Genomic DNA, 19136 nt, shown 5'->3' with positions numbered 1-19136 from the left:
AAGTCTAGACGAGATGTCCACTTCAAGGAAGGGGATTGGATCTATTTCCGTATCATGAAACAAATATTAAAACAAGTGGGCAAACGTTGTCCCAAGCTTTCATTCTGTAGTTTTGACCCTTTTCCAATAGTTAAGAAGTTAAGTGATGTCTCCATGAAGTTAAAGTTGCCTTCCAGTTGGACAATGCATGATGTTTTCCATGTTTCTTGGCTAAAACCATATGTTGGTCCAGAAGTGTTTGATGTTTTAGATGAACAGCAAAAGCTCTTTGTCATATACCGAATAATTCTTTTCAGCGACATCCAACTTTCTACTGTAATATGCCACGGGTCTATTGTCTTGCTGGAGGACTGCACCTATGGCTTCATTGCTGGCATCGGTGATGACCTCGAAAGGTTCGTCCCATGATGCTAACTTTAATACAGGTGCTTTCTGAGGCAGCTTTCTGGAGTGCACAGAATGCATCAAGCGCCTTGCCTGTAACTGAGACTTTCTGCTTGCAAGTCTTCACCCCCTTGAGCAAGTCGGTAAGAGGTGCTGCAAGGTTAGAAAACTGATGGGCATGGGTACTATAGGCGTGACAAAGACCTACGAATGAGCAGATTTCTTGGGCGGTCTTAGGAATGTCCCAATCTAAGATCTCCTGAACCTTTGATGGATCCAGTCTAATCCCATCGGAACCGATGATGTAGCCCAAATACTGAACGTCCTTAACACCAAAGATAGACTTTTTGGCGTTTATGTAGAGCTGAAAGTTGCAAGACTTTCTCCACATCTTTCTCATGCTGCTCTGCAGTGGCTGAGAAGACTAGTATGTCATCAAGGAATATGAAAACACACTTTCCAATGTGGACTGCGAAAATTCTAGACATCATCTTATTGAAGGTTGCGGGTGCATTTGTAAGCCCAAAAGGCATGACTACGAACTCGTAGTGACCACGCTCTGTCCGAAAAGCTGCTTTTGGAATGTCAGCTTCAAAATGCCCCCCTGATGGTAACCACTCTTGAGGTCGATCTTAGTGAAAAACTTAGCACCGTCTAAACGCTCCAAAATGTACTCTATCCTTGGCATAGGAAACTTATTCTTGATAGTGAGTTTGTTTAATGCCCTGTAGTCTACACAAAGGCATGCAGACTTGTCCTTCTTTTGAACAAATAGGATAGGTGCAGCAATTGGGGAGGAAGAAGGCCAAATGAATCCGGCTCGGAGAAGCTCAGATAACTGCTTTTCTAACTCGCTCTCTAAAGTCTTGAAAAGACGATAGGGAAACTTGCTAGGAGGATCTGATCCAGGGACCAAATCAATGTGATGGTGGGAGACTGGGCGGGAGATCGTCCCTAAGCATAATGTCTTGGTGTCTGGATAGGAGGGCTGCTAACTCAGGGACTGAAGATGTAACGGATGCTACTAATGAGGGAGGCGCTGTTTGAGCACGAACATAAAGGAGTGCTCCTTCTACTCCCTTGCGGATAGCTCGTGTGGCCTGGAGATGCGAAATCAATGGGATGCCAAGAATGCTTCTATCCCCACGAATCATGACAGGCTTAGGAAAACCTTTACAAATAGTAAAAGTGTCCTGCCCCCAAACGGGAATAGGCTCATACTGACGGAACCACTGAATTCCTAAGATCATGTCACACCCCAACAGAGGTGAGACGATGAAATCTCGTTGAAATGAGGTCTTCTGAACTTCAAAGGCAAATTGCTATGCCTTCTGGGAAATGTGAGTGTGAAGACCATGTGTAAACCCGTCCACATCCAGATGATATGGGACTAATGTGCAGTTCAATTTATTAGCCAACTGGGGAGAGATGGCGTCTTCAGAACTACCCATATCGAAAAGGACTACAAACTGTCGGCCGTGGGCAGAGCTATAAGCTCAGATGAGGCTCTTCTGAGCAGCATCGCTCTTACCCTCCTGCTTAGCATCAAATACCACGGATGGCATAGGATGCATAGAAGGTAAAAGTTGAACTGCATTTGAGGTAGTAGGCGGTGTTGGAGGAGCTGGGGAGGTTGTGGCAACTGTGGAGAATGAGCTTTGGCGGCTTGTGCCGCTTGCCATTTGTGGCAATCCTTCTTCCCATGCCCTATAATATGACATAAAAAACATCTATTTTCTGACTGGTACTTCCTTTGCTCCTGTGGAGGAAGATAACCTCCAGTAATGTCTGCTTTAGCCTTTTCATCAGGGGTTTTCTTAGGTTCTTTATCTTTCTTGCCTCCTGAACTGGAGCTATTACTGCCGTCCTTTTTAGCATCTTTAGAAGAAGCGTTACCTTTCCTTGTCTGTGCAGTTGATTGTTGCTGCTGGGGTTTGGTATTGGATGAAGATGAGTGCTTGGGCTTGTCAGAATACGTAGCGGAGATGATGACCAGATCTGGGAACACGAGCAAAAAAACGCAGGCAGAAAAACAGCACAAGAGACAGAGAAGTAGGCGTGTAACTCTGCTCTGATATACACAAGAAGATCCCGAATATGATACACAATGGAATGGGGGGCTGGGGGCCTATTTATATGGCCCCATAGACCAGTCGGCCTGTTCTACAGGCAGCCGACTGGTCCTGAATCTCCACGACCAGTAAAGCAGCCAGTCGGCCAGCTACAGTGAGTCGGCCATCGACAGATTCAGTCGGCCAGCATAAATGCCCCCCTGTCACCATACGGAGGCCACCCAAGCCATAGAAAAATGGAAAAAAATAGGGAAAAATACGGGGAGTGAGGAAAAATGATAAAACACCTGATAAGGGCGGGCACACCCACAACAAAGGCCCTGGTGTATAAATCTAGACAGGAGATGACTTCTAACACCCCCTCTCAGCTCCTAGCTGTGAAACCAACCACTGGGAGCTGGGTGCCGCCTGAGCAAATCCTGAGAGAGCGACTTCGTGAAGAGGTCCACCGTACTGTCCTCCGTCGAACAGAACTCTAGCAAGATGTCATCAGCAACGATCTGTTCACGAACAAAGTGCCTCTGAATGACCGTGGGTTCCTCCAGTGGAAGCCCAAACCTGCAATGCAACCTCTGCATCCGCACCACCTGACAAGCAGCATCACAAACAGCCCGGTACTTTGCCTCTTGCTCGTCGACAAGGCAAAAGATGACTGCTTCTTACTGCTCCATAAAACTGCTCTTGGGCCTGAAGTAAATCCCCTCGTGTTCGGATCTCCTCCCCAAACCGAGTCACTCCAACCGTGGAGTCGGACTCCATCCAACAATCCCCCTCCTGTGTACAAGAGTCCATGATCCTTCGCATGCCGCAGAAACCACAGGAAACGCAATCCTGCCTCCCAAAGAGACATCTGCAACCATGAGCTCAACTGCCTCATCAGGAAGCTCCCGTCCAATCCGGTGTCCATCAACCAGATCAATGAACCATACAGCTTCTGAGTCACAGAGACATCACACTGCTCACAAAGATCAACACCTGTTATGATGTACATACAAGTCCTGGAAACCTGATGAAACCTGTCAACCACCCCCTCTGAATCCGGAACCACAAAGCCTGGAGAAACCACCTCCTTCTGTAAGTAATCACCTGCTACCTGCCTGGCTTTCCGAAAGGTCCCCATGGAAAGAACATCCTCAACTACCGGAAGTTCTTTGTCCCGAATACTACGAGACATCAGAGCATAAGTGACCTGTTCAGCTTCCTCTGACTCACGAACACAAGAACTACCAACATCAGTATTGGAAAGTTCCTGCCAATTGCTGCCATCTACTGGCAAGCTATCCACCACCTGGTCTCGGAAAGCCCACACCTGCAGCGTATCCACACTTAAGTGGCCATTACCAGATTGCCACTCATCACAAACCTGAGGACCTGGGGGAGAGAGTGCTGAAAGCCTGTAAACTCCATTCTCTACTCCACCTTCCCAAACCACTTGGCCTGTTGCTTTGTCCCGGAGAGCAACAAAATGCTCATCAAACTCCACCCGTACGCCAGTCTTGCACACCTGATGCACTGACAACAGATGAAAACCAAGTGCCGGAACATACAACACTTGGGAGGAATGCTTCTCCCCTCTGCCATCGGGAACTATCTCCATCCTGCCCTCACTGTGAATTGGGATAGTGGACGTATCCCCAGTAAGAATATGACCAGAAAGCCTGCAGAGATCCTGTAAACCGGAACGGGAAGGAGTCATGTGCCTGGAAGCACCACTATCGAGAATCCACTCTTGAGTATCCGTTGCGGACTCCCTGCCTAAAGAAAATGAAACATCGGTGTCCATCACCTCCAGGTGCACAAAAGCCGGAGTCTTCATGATTGCTGCTGAGGAATCTTCACCCTTCTCGGTCTTTCGCTTGGGACACTGCCTCCAATAGTGGCCTTTCTCGCCACAATCATTAGAGGTCCTCTCTACCTTCAGTTTCTCGCGGTCAGCGTCGGACTTTTTCTCAGAAGACTTCTCCGATGAAGCCTTTCCTTTGCCCGAGTTACGGCCTTTCGACCGTTGGCCAGTAAAGGCCTCCGAACCTCCACCCTGAGGAGGGTTCGTGAATCGTTCCTCCTGGTCCAGGACCATGGGCACAAGCTCCTCCCACGTGATGGTGTTGAGCCTGCCATTGGTAATCAACGACGAGTAAAATGCTGAGTACGAAGAAAACAATGTGACAGCAACGTGATGGCCATGTCCTCTGACGATATCTCCTTCCCAGCCTGAAGAACTTCCTGTTGAAGAGCCTGCAGCTTGTTAATATGCTCCCGCATTGTCGACGATTTTGCAGGGCTCATAACCCGCATCTGTACTTCCAAGGAAATCCTCTTCATGGGCGATACCTTGTTGTAAAGAGAAGCCAAATGCTGCCATATACCTCTGGCCAGCGTCATATGCTTTACATGATTGATTACCTGTGGTGTGCAGTTGAGGAAAATAAACGAACGGACCCTGGCGTTGACACGATCCCACATCTGTGTCTGGGCCTCCCGGTCCTTTCGGGTTGACGGTAACTCCCCTTCCTCTACTTCCGGCCGTGGAACACCAACAACGACGAAATCAGCGAGGTCGTAAGACTCCAGAACAAGGTCGGGTGGTTCTCTGCTGGCCAACAGTAGGTCGTGTGTGCAATGGAGGATTAGCATGAGATGCTTCATTAGGAGTAGTGCTACGACATGAGATGCCTTGTGCAATTGAGCAGCAGAGCAGGAGAGCTACTCGCAAACTCCGATGAATGACTCAAAGGACCAGTTGAGCAGAGCAGGGAGAGATACTCGCAAACTCCAATGAATGTCTCACAGGACCAGTCGAGGTCTACATACAAGGAGCTAACATACCATGCATGGCTTCCATGACCAATCAAGGTTCACAGATGATGGGTTAGAATATCATTTAGATAGTTGTATCAGTTCAATGTTTGTGTGTGTGTGGTTGAAGCTTAGCAGGAGGGTGTACCCCTCTCTAATATGATATATCAACGCCAATTTGTAGAACACCTGTGCCTGTGTGCTAGGGTTTTATAGGGATAGAAATAAGAGTGCGGTGGAATTACACATACAACACGTACAAGAGTCCTTAACTACTGCTCAGTATTATGTACAAGAAAGAAGTAATACAAGTGTGAAATTCAAGTACAAGATGTGGTTGAGAATGAAGATGTCAAATCACAGCCCTGTGACCTATTGTACACTCTTGGCTAGCACTTCACCCACAGAGAAACGCTTTGTGAAGTCCAACACTGAGGAAAGCATATGAATATGACGATTTGGCTACCCACATATCTATATGCACCAATGCTCCTAGTCGGCCAGTAGTAATGCTATTGGCTAGTTGTATCCGGATTCCGATTGCCACATCACCATTGCCATGTGTCATCTGCGCTCTCCGACCCTACCCGTTGGCTGCTATCTGATATTTGGCTTTGCCTTGCATACTCGTAGGTGTGTCGCATTCTCCCCTACTTGCATTGTAGCTATCCTTTGTTGCCGCAGTGTCCATATAAAGTGCCCTTCCATAAAAAGAAAGGACCCAAGCAAAGCTCATCCAAGATACCCAAGATCCCGAACATTGCAAGACCACTTTGTGTCTACTGTGAGGGCTCACGTTCCATCCTTGCCCCTTTAGCACAAAGACCTGCAAAGAAACATGCGGATGACTGACTTCCACCTGATCAAGCACTTTCTGTCTGTCCAACTGTCCATGAAAAATGATTGCAAACCACTATAGTAGCCCACGAGAAAAACCCTCTGGAGAATGGCCGAGCAAAACTCTGCGACCACAGATATTGAAGTGAATTGGTGACGACTTCTCCGTCCATCTTCCCGTTGAACTTGGGAGACTTCAGACGCTTCATTAATTGAGCTTGTTCCTCACAAGGCATGTAGGAAGAACTTGGCAAACTGGTAGTCCCATGTTGTCGAGCCGGCGAAGGCAAACAGGAGCTGTTCAGAGAATCTGGTGGAGAGGGACTCCGCAAAGGAGACCGTCGGTGACGTGAATGGCGTTTGTGTTGCTGACTGTGCATTGGTCTAGAATGATGATTGCGAGACCCGTGTAGATTCTAGATCTGAAATAATAGCTTAAGGTGCCGACTTCGTGCTGTCGAGATGGGCAGATATAGCCTTCATTGTAGCCGCCTACGCGACCATGGATGCCTTCATGAATGTTGAGAAGAAAATTAGTGAGTTGAGAATCCATGACAAATATCAAGTGATCAAGGACCATGTGAGGGATTTCAGCCCCGTGTGATGAGGTAAGGATTTGGTGGGGCAAGAATGGACGATATACTGAAATTAACCCAAGTGCAATTGAGAGAATCCAAATATTCACTTTTTCCAAACCCGAATTTGTGCACTCTTGGAATCCAAGTGCTCTACCCTAGCCAAGTAGTCTCAACACACACAAGTGCCAGAAAAGAAAAACAAATCCTAGGCTCTAATACCAACTGTAGAACACTTGTGCCTATGTGCTATGGTTTTGCAGGTATAGAAAGAAGAGTGCAATGAAATCACTTTTACAGCACACACGAGTCCTAAACTACTGCTCTGTATTATGTACTAGAAAGAAGTAATACAACTGAAATTAAGTATAAGATGTGGTTAAGAATAAAGACGTCAAATTAGAGCCCTGTGACCCAATGTACACTCCTTTCTAGCACTTGGCCCACAGAGAAATGCTTTGTGAAGTCCAACATTGAGGAAGGCATATGAATATGACGATTTGGCTACCCACATATTTATATGCACCAATGCTCCTAGTCAGCCACTAGTAATGGTGTCTTCTAGTTGTACCCAACTGCCATGTGTCTCTGACCCTACTCGTCGAGTGCTATCCGATGTCTGGCCGTGCCTTGCATACTCATAGGTGTGTCACATTCTCCCCTACTTGCATTGTAGCCATCCTCAGCTGCACGGTGTCCATATAAATTGCCCTTCCATAAAAGGAAAAGATCCACGCAAAGCTCATCCAAGATACCCAAGATCCCAAACAGTGTGAGGCCACTTTGCGTCCACTGTGAAGGCTCACATTCCATCCTCTCCACACCAGCATAAGACCTGCAGAGAAACTTGCAGATGACCAACTTCCACTTGATCAAGTAGTGTCCAACCGTCCATGAAAAATCACTGCAAACAATTGGGTGTCCCTTGGTAGTCCACGAGAGGAACACTTTGGAGAATGACCAAGAAAAACTCGTGATCCAAACTCCAACCACTAATGCATCGGCTCAGATTTGGAGCACAAGAACTGCCTGCACCACCTCCAATGCATCCTGAAGGAGGAAATCAGAATCAAGAACAATACTCCTTAGAAACGCCACAACAAATCTGTATCCCTGTATGTCTAAACTACCTATGTCCTGTGGAACATACTGCAAGAAATACATTCGCTGATACATCGAGGTTGAAAACCGGTTGTTTTCGGTACAATCTACAAGAAATCTGTGTACTGTGAAGATAAACTAGCTGGCCTATTCTTCCAGAATGAAGTCAAATCTGATGACGTGTCCTAATGTAGTGCCTCCATGACATCAGACACTGAAGATACTCCACCCAATGCAAAGGGTAGGTGAGAAGAGTCCTCTTGAACCACCCCAGAAATTGAAGCCAAAGATTCTCCACTGAGTGCAAACGGCAACTGTGAAGACTCTCCCTTAGAGACTTGTTTGAAAACTTCTTCTGTTTGTACTTGTGGCCTGATGCAATGAAGCACCCTGGGTGTGCGCTCGACCCGAGGAGGAATGAACAAAGCTAAGACGCGCACACATGCATCTCCTTCACACCGTCCTCCGATTCTGAAGATGCTGCCTCCTTGGATTGCTCCTCCGGCTGTGAAGAAGCCGCCTCCTCGGATTGCTCCTCCAAGGTCTTTGGACAATTCTTCGCAATGTGCTTGGTGGAGTCGCAACAAAAGCATTGCCCAGTAGCCATCTTGGCGTGCGATGCTCTTCAATGGTGAGGCGAGTCACTGAGGCTCCCCCACTTGCCACATCATCCTTGGCCTTGGATTGGCTACCCTTGTCCTTGCCTTTTTGTTGCCCCTGTTGTTGAGTCCTAGACTTGGAACTCTCCCGTGTCTCGAGGGTTGTAGCAAGACAAACCGCATCTGAAAGATCACAGGACCAATGTGCACGAATGTCTTTATGCAAAGATGGTTTTGAACCCAGCTGTACCCGATTGCCACGTCATCATTGCCATGTGTCATGTGCGTTCTTTGACCCTGCTTGTCGACTACTATCTGATGTTTGGCTCTACCCTGCATGCTTGTAGGTGTGCCACACAATTTGTTCCTGATCCATTGATTGGGGACATGGATATAGGTGCCATAGTAGTTAGGAAATGCATTTCCTACAGGGAAGGGAACGTGGAAACGTTTCCAAAATGTTTCCTTGTCGTAGGAAACGTGTTTTTTTCACACAAGTTTTATAACATCCCCCCCCCCCCCCCAAAAAAAAATCTCACGTCAACATCAGGTGACTCTTTTGATAAACATTTCTCTAGTTTCCGTGCGCCGCTTTTCCCTCATCGTCAACATCGAATTCAGCGCTGCTCGACTTGCCCCAAACTTGCACGCTTCCTCCCTCGGGTCGCGCGTCTACAACCAGGTGTGTTTTTTAATCAAACCTGCTTGCTAATTTTGGCCAATTTGGGGCAAGATGGAGATGCTGAAAATTGAGGGTTTTCTTCAAAAAGACCCCATGAAGCCTCCAACATTTGCTTAGACTCTGCCCAAGGGTCTTAAGCAAGTATGTAATCCATTACATGGCTGATTTTTGTCAATTGAAGTGGTTTGAAAATTGGGGGTTTCTCTGCAAGCACACTCCTTCAACAAAATGCCTCTCACAAGAGATGATATGTGGACCCATGTGATCGAATCGGCCTCCTACAAAGGTGGAGGTGCTTCCAAATGGAAGTGCAAGTATTGTGGGTTGCAGTCCGCCAGTGGCAGCATAGACTAGTGAAGGCTCATTTCACAGGTTTAGCGGGGAAGGGAGTTAGTCCTTGTCCACTTGTGCCGGATGCCGGATGCTATCAAGGCATCATTACAAGAGTGGAAGAGAGCCAAATTATTAGGCCAAATGAAGTTACCGGTAGAGAAGAGGAATGAAGATGAGGAGGAAGATGTGGATGTCGTAGTTATAAGTAGTACAAGTGTATCCAAGAAACAAAAGATTTCACAAGGTAGCTTTGCACCACGGGCACAAAGGACTCCCATCCCCATTGCCAAGGCCTTGCAAAAGGGAGTATCAAAGCTAGTCTACAGATGCAGGCAAAGCAAGAGGCCACCCGAGAGCTGACAAAGCTCTTCGTACAATGTGCTTTGTCTTTCAATATTGTGCGCACTGCATGATGGAAAAAGGCCATGAGGGCAATTAGCCACATAGGATGTGAGTGGGAGGGGTCCTCTTATGCGGCCTTGCGCACACGGGAGCTCAGAAGGGAGAGACAAGCTGTGGTGATGGAGGTAGAGCCTCTCAAGGAAACATGGAAAAAATACGGATGCAGTCTTCTATGTGATGGATGGTCGGATGTCAGAAAGAGGAATGTTTATAACATCCTCGTCTCATCATGCAAGGGCACAATGTTCTTGCGTGCCATAGATGCATCCATAGCAGGCACAATGGTGACAACATTTGGCGACACATGCGAGAGATTGTCATGGAGATTGGGCCACAGAATATAGTGCAGGTGATCATTGATAATGGCTCAAATTGTGTCTCCATGGGAAGGATGCTTGAGGAGGATTTTTGTCACGTAGGCTGTAACGCCTGTGGTGACCGACGGCAGACCGGATGGCTATGTCCGGGGTTCAGTGGGAGAGGATGCCCATGCGGAGTCATGGGCGGCCAGGCTAGTGTGGACGGCAGGCCACACACTATATAGCTTGGGGGATGAGGGGCAATCCTCATTCTTCCTCTATGGCTGGGTGGTGAGCCAGAGGCCGTCCCCTCTTGTGGTAATGCCCGTAGCGGCGTTACGGGAATGTAACACTGGTATCAGAGCGTGGTTCGATGGGATTGTCAGAGCCTGCGCGTGAACGGGGGACCGGAGCCCACACTCGACGGTTTTCATCCACAATCTCCTTATCCTTATCTCGAATGGAAGGTGTGGAGGGAGGCAGCCATGGAAGAATGGAGGGGAAGAACTCTCTCCGACTCTCTCTCTCCCCGTCACACACAGCAAGCAAATTGTGAGGTAAGCTATTTTCGTTTTTTGCTGCGTTGAAGCTTGTGTGCAAAAGAAAAAGAAAAATTCGTTTTCTGTGTGGAAAGGGCGGCACAGCCCCACTGTCTGTGACTTGCTGTGTATGGCTGCTTTGAGGATAAGGTCGCCTTTATACTGTGTGTGGGGGAGGTGGGGGGGGCGAAGAGCAGCCCCACGGCAAACACCAGCCCCCTCACGACTTGAAGCTGCTGTGAATGGCCACCAGCCCACGATTGATGACCAGGCGGCGTTGACCCGTGTGTGGGGGTGGGGGGCGAAGCAAGCCCAGGGCAAAAACCAGCACAAGGTTCTGTGCCGACTTGCATGAGCGAAGAAATGCGTTGAGCCAGCGAAGTCGACGCCTGGGCACTGCATACGCCATTGTTGTTGCTCACGAGCTGGTTCAAGTCGATGGACGGTGTTTCTCGGGCGCCCACCGCACCACTATGGACTGTGGCCCTGCCGGAGTCTGAAGGGCGGCCAGGCCAGCCAGCCTTAGGCGGCCAGGCCAGCCAGCATAGGCGGCCAGCTAGGCGGCTAGCCAAACGGCCAGGCCAGCCAGCCTTAGGCGGCCACAGCCAGGGCCACAGCCAGGGCCACAGCCAGGCTAGCCAGGCCAGCCAGCCAAATGGCGGCAACGACCACCAAGACCGGCGGCCAGCAAAACGCCAGTCCAACCAAGCGCTGCAGGCACCAGCGGCAGCCAGAAAAAAAAAAAAGGGGTTAAAAAAAAACCATTTGTTTTTTTAATATATTTTTAATTATTCATTTTTATGAATAATAAAAATATAGGCGGCCAGCCCTTGATACCGCATATAGGCATGCCTAGCGCACACCTGGCAACGGGCGGCCAGCCTGGATACTCCCCACGGACGGGCGGCCACGCCCGAAGCGGCGAGGGCCGGCCCGGCTCGTACTTTATTTTATTTTATTTATTTATTTTTTTTTAAACAAAAAAAAAACACAAAACAATGGTACACCCCACGCAAACAAACCCAACACGGTCGTCGTGCCGTGTGGCCGTAGTGCCTGTTTCCACGAGAGAGACCCACCGCACACGACCGTAGCGTCGCGTGCTAAGAGAGAGACAAGTCCCACGGCCGTAGTGCCGAATCCTTCGGAGAAAGCCGTTCTATGGCCGTTGTGCCTAGTGAACACGTCTATGACCGTAGCCCGCGAGAATATGCACAATGCCTGCATCCTCCAATGTTTGGTACAAGTTGTGGACGCATTGGTAGAGTCCAACCCAGTCGTGCCGTAGTGCACCTGGCCATTTGTGGCATAACGCACTTGCTCGTGCGGTGCACGTACGTCTAAGGGTGCCGTAGCGTGCCCATGTCTGCTGAACCATTGAAAGTCTTGCACACACAAGTCATGTCATGGCGTGCACATGTTGGTGCCACGTCGTAAGTGCACTCATACCCACATTGTGCCGTAGTGCACTAGAATTTTTTTTAAAAGGTGGAAAGAGGGAAATCGATGGTAATGTTCTCGCGTAGTTCGAGAAGTATTCGTTGATAATACATAAATACATGATATAAATTCTCTCTGTTAGTGGTTTAACCATGTGGTTTACCACAAAGTAATATGAGAGCAGATCAGACACATTGTTCTTGTTGAAAGTTCACAAGAAGAAATTCGTGGCTCCAATGTGCTTAGACCCAATGAAAAATGTCTACTTGGATGTGGTCCATTGTGACGAACAAATGTAGTCCGTAGAGACACTTTTGCAAGCGCAGTCTTGCCATGGTCATGACTTCTAAAATTGGTCAATGGCATTTAAGATAGCTGGGATTGAGGTCGCGTTTGTCGATTACCTGCTAGTAGCCTTGATCACATGACCCCATTAGCAAAGTACTCTCTAGACATAACTAGTGTTAGACTCTGGGAGCGTAGCCTCGCCAGATTTCAATTTCCACTTTTGCGAGCGTCGTCTTGCTAGAGTTAAAATTTTGTTCGGACAAATTTATGTTTGTTTTGTAGTGACAAACAAATCTGAAGGGGTATAGTCTTGAGCTGTAATGCTCAATGCCCTTATACAATTTGATCGAAGAGAACTGTTCTACTAGCATGGTTTTCTCTTCTTTTTATTGCCATGCGTTGACATCCCACTGCTCGAGAGTTTGTGGTGATCTTTCGAGGGGGGAAAGAGCCTTTTTATATGTCACATCAATTGGTTTGGTGGTAATTTGATGGTATGGGACATCAATTCTCACGGAATCGATTGTAGTCTTGGTGGAATGGGACGCCAAGGCTTATGCATGTAACTTGACTCTTTGGCAGGTCTGTATGTACACTTGTCTGTAGTGATAAAGTGTGCAAGATAAAATTTGAACTTTGACAATTACAAATATAGCCATGAGTTGGGATAAAACCCAGTTACAGAGTTCGGAGAAGCTCTAGGTAGCAAGACCATGATGGTGTACTAGTGCTAACAGAGTGATTTAGTTCCGGAGTGATCTAAATCTAGAGGTTAGCCGTCAGACTAGTTTGGTTGGACAGTTTCATGCATGGGGGACGCCCTATAGCATTTTGCAAGTGTAGTCTTGCCTATGTTCAACATAAGTGTGCGATTGTGAGCACATTTTAGTTGCTACCATATGAATTTGGGAAATATATTACTTTCCTACATAAGCAATTGTAATATTGCATGACCGGCTATTTTGCTTACAAAGTTCATGTGCGTGTAAACCCTATGAGTCGTATGACCCCTGGGAAATGAGTGGAGCATTTCTTGGATTTAATAAGGTTTTACATGGCAATAGTGAGTAGTATCTCACTCCAGATGAGCCTGGTTGTTGTTAGAATCGGATCCGACATATGTAGTGTACATAAACTCGGGCTAAGTTAGGATAGAAGGCTAAGCCGGAGAGCTTAGTGGTAAATCCTACTGTATCTGGTGAGTTTTGACTTAACCGGAGTGTTAAGAAGTAAACTCAAAGTCTGGGGCTGAACCGGAGTGTTCGGAGGCAGACATACCTTTTGTTAAATCGGAGAATTTAGCAAAAGATGAGCTTGGGGTGAACCATGGTACCCAGAAAAAAAAAAAGCTCTTCACACTAAAATAGTGCACAATAATTTTAGGGTGATAAAAATCCATCGCAGGAATGTTTTACAACTTTCCATAAATGATAGATGAAGACCATGTACTTTACGGAGTTAAAGTACATAGGTGGTGACTTCGGCGCCAAATTTTTTATAGGAAGTCACCAGTGGTGTGGTTAGGTCAGCCGAGACTCCACAAGACCTATGCACTAGTTTTTAAGTTGACCTCTATGATAAGGACGTCCGAAAATTCGTGTTGTAATACCAGAGATTGTACTGCAATGTGCAATGGAGGGGTCAATTTGTGTAGTCACTTCTTAGCAGCAAGTGACTTAAGCATCTTGTTATAGATGGCTGTATATGGTACTCCCACTCGGGGGAGGTACGCCATTGGGTACGGAGTTACTCACAGACTAGTATGGAGCTACTAGTGTGATGATAGTGGGTACGTAGTTACTCACTAGTGTGATGATAGTGGGTACGTAGTTACTCACTACTAATACATAGCTGCTAATAAAATTAAGATCCTCGAGTGAAAGATACTCTCGATCAACATTTTAAATTACCGAACCACAATCCATGAGTATCGAGGTACTCATAATATGTTAACGTTGCTCAAATCGAGGGACCGATTTGTTCGATGGTATGAATAAGCAAGGAAAGGGAGTAACTTAAAAGTTACACATCACTAGTCCTAATGAGTTGTCAAGGTCATTCGTAGTTTGATGATCCCCTCTACCTATCAGATAACATTCAATTTTGCAAGCCCTGGCATTTAATCCGTAGTGATTATGAGTTTGGTGTGAGATATGGTTATGAAGTTCTTACAAGAGTACTCGTTTATTTGCTTGTCATTGGTTATAGCTTGGTAGAGATTGCCACCTGTGATGGGTAGGTAGCTTTGCCGCTATAATGAGGAGGCAGCAAATAATGTTCTCGTAGTTATACTTCATACCAACACCGAACAGGGATAGGATGAAATTCCTAAGTTCATTTTCACGAAGTACTGTGATGTTTGCATTTATATTGAATGTATGATGTAATGAGACATTGGGCTTGTGTAATTACCATCAATTATCTAGCAACCTATGGCTTCGCAGCAAGCTCGGTCATTATCTGTGGATGGATAATGTGGTTATTAGTAGTTTGGAATTTTTCTTGATAGATGGTACAACCCACCCAAATAATTCATAAGTGTGTAACCACTTATGAAGGATAATAATATGCAACAATGAAGCACTTTGTTACAAGTGTGAAACCACTGATCTGTTGCAAAACAGTTTATCAATAGTACCACCATATGTGCGTAGACACTATACCACATCTTCGTTGCAAGATGTTTAAAAGTTTCTTGGAAGGACTCAAGAATATAACATATGATATTAAACATGGTCTAGATTTGTTCTTGAACCTATGACACTAGCGCGTAGTCCGCTTAGGAATAAAGTTTTTGAGAACAAAAACCTTTCTTAAGGGATACTCTCAAATATCACATAAACTGGAATAGTTGTGTGAGTCCAGACAATACTTGAAGGGATGTGTCTGGTAATAGCAAAAAAGAGTTGTAAGTGATTGGATGTAACTCCAGACACCCGTAGTGGTGCAAGAATCTTTATCAAACATCTCCACATACTATATGGTCTGCTCACATATATAGAATGGCATAAGAGATAGGAAGTTTGATTGTTATATTTGAAGGGAAATCTTCAAAAACTTACATTTACTCTGAGTTAGAGTGGAGTTTAACCATCCATAGATTGATGGTAGTTAGAAACTCAAAAAGATTCTAGAGCATATGCTTGTGCAAAGATGTTACTCTGAGCGAAGTATCTCTCAACTTTGGAACTAATCCTTGTGATGCATGATTAGATTGGCTCTAGTTTATTTCTCCTATGGCCGTAGAGCTTTCCAAGGAGAAGTTTTAACAAGTTGGTGATGCAGCATGGTAGCGTAGTCTACAAATATCTAGTAGCATGGTCTAAGATTGCGCTACTAGAGTGCTCTCCAGTACATTAGCTTCTGTGCTAATGACATGATGCAAAATTAAGGCATGAAATTTACCTTAAGGTTTTGGTTGAAATACCAAATCATGGCTTGTGTGAGCATGATCCTGTCTTTACAGAGGTCTAGCGTGCTGTACGCGTACGCACTTTGTCACAGCCACGCCCACCTTCCTCGCCGACACGTAATGCTAGTTCGGAGAGACTGGCCGTAGATGCGACGGGTAGCGAAGCGAGAGTTAGTTCGGAGAGGCTAGCCAAGTCTTCGGGGGTATAGTTTTGATAGTCCAAGTGCGGGTCACCCTGGGATTCAGAACACCTATGCACTAGTAAAAAGACAGTTTTATTGGCCTAGTTTGTTTAAGAACGTCCAGACTTATATGCTGAAATGCAGTAAGTGCCAGGTCAATAATCATGAACGTCTTAAGGTTGGAGGACTACTGGAGATTCCTCAAGGGAAATGGGAAACATTTCCATGGATTTCATTACCGGTTTACCCAAGACGAGTCGAATGAATGACTCGGTGTGGGTAGTAGTGGACAACTAAACTGGCAAAGTTTATTACCACGAAGAAAACTGTAAAAACACCAGAGTTGGCAAAACTCTTTATTGAACATCTCTACAAGCTATATGGCCTGCCCGCAGATATAGTGTCAGATAGAGATAGAAAGTTCAACAGTCATTTTTGGAGGGAAATCTTCAAAAAGTTGGATGCTACTCTGAGTATGAGTACGGTCGATCATCCGGAGTCTGATGGTCAAACAGAAAGGGTTAACCAAATACTCGAGGATATGTTGCGTTCTTATGTCAGTAAGAAGCAATCTAATTGGGAAGAGTACTTGCCCTTATTGGAGTTTGCCTATAACAGCTCCAAACACTCAGCGACTGGATTTACACCATTCATGTTAATGTATGGATTCCAGTCGAGATCTCCGATGGCTGTAGGCCTAGAAAAGGAGAAGATTCAATCTGTCAAGGATTCCCTTGAAGATATGAATGATATGCTCAAAGCTGCACGTGAGAGCATTCGTAGCGCACAGGATCGCGCTAACACATTTGCCGATAAAGGACGCAGACAAGTGACCTTTGCAGAAGGTGACTTTGTATTTTTAAAGGTTCCTGCGCAGTCAGCAACCATGCAAACGGGAAAGTGTGATAAACTTTCTCCTAGATATTGCGGTCCTTTCAAGGTCCTTAAGAAGATTGGGGACGTAGCCTACAAACTTGAGTTACCGGAGAGTTCTCAAGTTCATCTTGTCTTCCATGTCAGTAAACTGAAGAAATCAGTTCACGGGTTAGAGAACGCAGTTTCTCTAGAGATTTTGGTGGACTTGATAGTGCCACCAAAGATACCACATGAATCTGAAAAGATTCTATAGGTATCGAGACACACAAACCCGCCATAACGTGTACCAAGAGGTACTTGTTAAATGGATAGATAGGGATGAGGAGGTAGCTACCTGGGAATGCCGTAGTGCAATTTCCAAAAGGTTTCCCCAGTTTGTTTTCGAGGACGAAAACTCTTCTTAAGGGGGGGGTAATGTCACGTAGGCTGTAACGCCTGTGGTGACCGACGGCAGACCGGATGGCTATGTCCGGGGTTCAGTGGGAGAGGATGCCCATGCGGAGTCATGGGCGGCCAGGCTAGTGTGGACGGCAGGCCACACACTATATAGCTTGGGGGATGAGGGGCAATCCTCATTCTTCCTCTATGGCTGGGTGGTGAGCCAGAGGCCGTCCCCTCTTGTGGTAATGCCCGTAGCGGCGTTACGGGAATGTAACAATTTTCGTGCCATTCTTTCAACTCCATGTGCTATTCATAGCTTGGACCTCCTCATCGAGGATGTGGCAAAGATAGGCTGGGTGTCAGACATCTTTGAGACCTCTCGCATGATGGTAAAGTTTGTGACAAAGAGGCTGAAGGTGCTTGCTATGTATCGGGCACACAGCGACTTAGAGGTTCTCAAACCTTCTACCACTAGATTTGCATACACATTCATTGTGGTTGAGAGGCTGGTGAGAGTCCGCCATGGACTCCTACGCACAGTGGTTTCCAGGGAGTGGATGGCTTGGGATGATCGTGACGGTTCCAAGGCTGTTGCATTTGTACGCGTTGTCATGAGGGACACTTGGTGGCAAGAGGCTGAAGCTCTCATAAAGGCCATTCAGCCTATTTATAGTGTTCTTCGCATCACGGACATGGAGGGCAGCACTCTGGCACTCGTGTACGAGTTCATGGATAGAATTGGTGAAGCTTTGAACCGCGGCACTGTTTTATCAGCAGAGAGGTATGCTGCATTATGCATGCACTCTTAGTCTCTTAGTCTCTTTGATTCTTCAATCTTGTATAATATCAAGTTCATGACATTATACTGTATACATTTTATGGCTGTTTTTGTAGGGTTCAGGACATCCGAGCCGTGTGGAACACGATGGGCTTGGTTTCATAGACCAATCCATGCAGTTGCTCACATATTGCATTCTCTTTGGAGAAATGAGGAGCAATACAATAATTAGGAGCTTGAGGATGGATGGCAACAGTACATCCAGAGATACACAGGAGAGGTTGTGGACCTGCTAAGGCAGTTGGAGGATGAGCGACTTATTTTTCGAAATGGTAGCTTTAAAATTTGGTTTAGTGACGGCCAAAATGCGGGAGACACAGCTACAACCAATGTCATGGTGGGAGAAATATGGCATCAACACCCCTCACTTGGTGAGCCTTGACTCTTGACTCTTGCATAAGAATCCACTTGTAGTATACTTATAAGTTATTACTAACAAGGGCTTCAACTTCTTTTGTTGCATGAATTATGACAGAAATCCCTCGCCATTCGAGTTCTATAACAGGATTGTAGCTCGGGTCCTTGTGAGAGGAATCGGAGCACTTGGGCCCTCTTCCACACAAAGAAGAGGAATCGGTTGTCTACTACTGTTCAATTAGAGCGGTTGGTATTTTGTCATTGCAACCTCCGCCTAATTGAGGAGGTAGGCAATCCAATCGAGCCTCGCCAAGTCAATGTCGATTGAGAAAGTGAAAGAAGTCTCGGAGATTCCTCGAGAGGAGCGTGACATTTATGCCATGCTATATGAGGAGATCACAGCACCTGCACGTGTTAGTCGTGCACGTTCATCTGCAGCAGTAGGTGCTAGTACCAATGCAGCAGCTGAGTCTTTCTCCACATCCGATTCAGATTCTCATAGTGACGATGATGAGGACGAGGAGATTGAGGACTTGCAGGACTAGCTACTAGCTAGGCTGAGAGCTTGAGCCATTGTCCATGAGCCATGTGGCTTATCATGATTTATTTTGTATTGTTTATGGGCATTGGGTCATGACTACTGATTCATCATGATTCATGTGACATGAACATTTCAAACTTATAAGTTTTAACCTCTGTAGTGTCATGTATGGTTTTTTTTTTGTGGCATGGAATGATGGATG

The 19136-nt window shown here is 46.3% G+C and overlaps 1 protein-coding gene across 5 annotated transcripts in view; it reads left to right on the top strand.

The window, feature by feature from the left end:
* LOC147629177 (U3 snoRNP-associated protein-like EMB2271) overlaps window positions 1-19136 on the top strand; it is a 53965-nt gene that overhangs the window by 33113 nt on the left and 1716 nt on the right. Inside the window, exons 6-7 of one of the 5 annotated variants that reach the window (XR_015267916.1) lie at window positions 18093-18407; window positions 18512-19125. The exons of the other annotated variants lie outside the window; for them this stretch is intronic. The gene's annotated coding sequence lies outside the window, so the exon portion shown is untranslated. Of the gene's footprint in view, window positions 1-18092; window positions 18408-18511; window positions 19126-19136 lie in introns of those variants that run through there. 5 annotated transcript variants of the gene reach the window in all.

The sequence above is a fragment of the Cibotium barometz genome, chromosome 18, assembly GCF_041138505.1.
Source record: "Cibotium barometz isolate CiBa-2024 chromosome 18, ASM4113850v1, whole genome shotgun sequence".
Lineage (NCBI taxonomy): Eukaryota > Viridiplantae > Streptophyta > Polypodiopsida > Cyatheales > Cibotiaceae > Cibotium > Cibotium barometz.
Note: the sequence above shows the minus strand (reverse complement) of the source record. Positions and strands in the feature narration are given on the sequence as shown.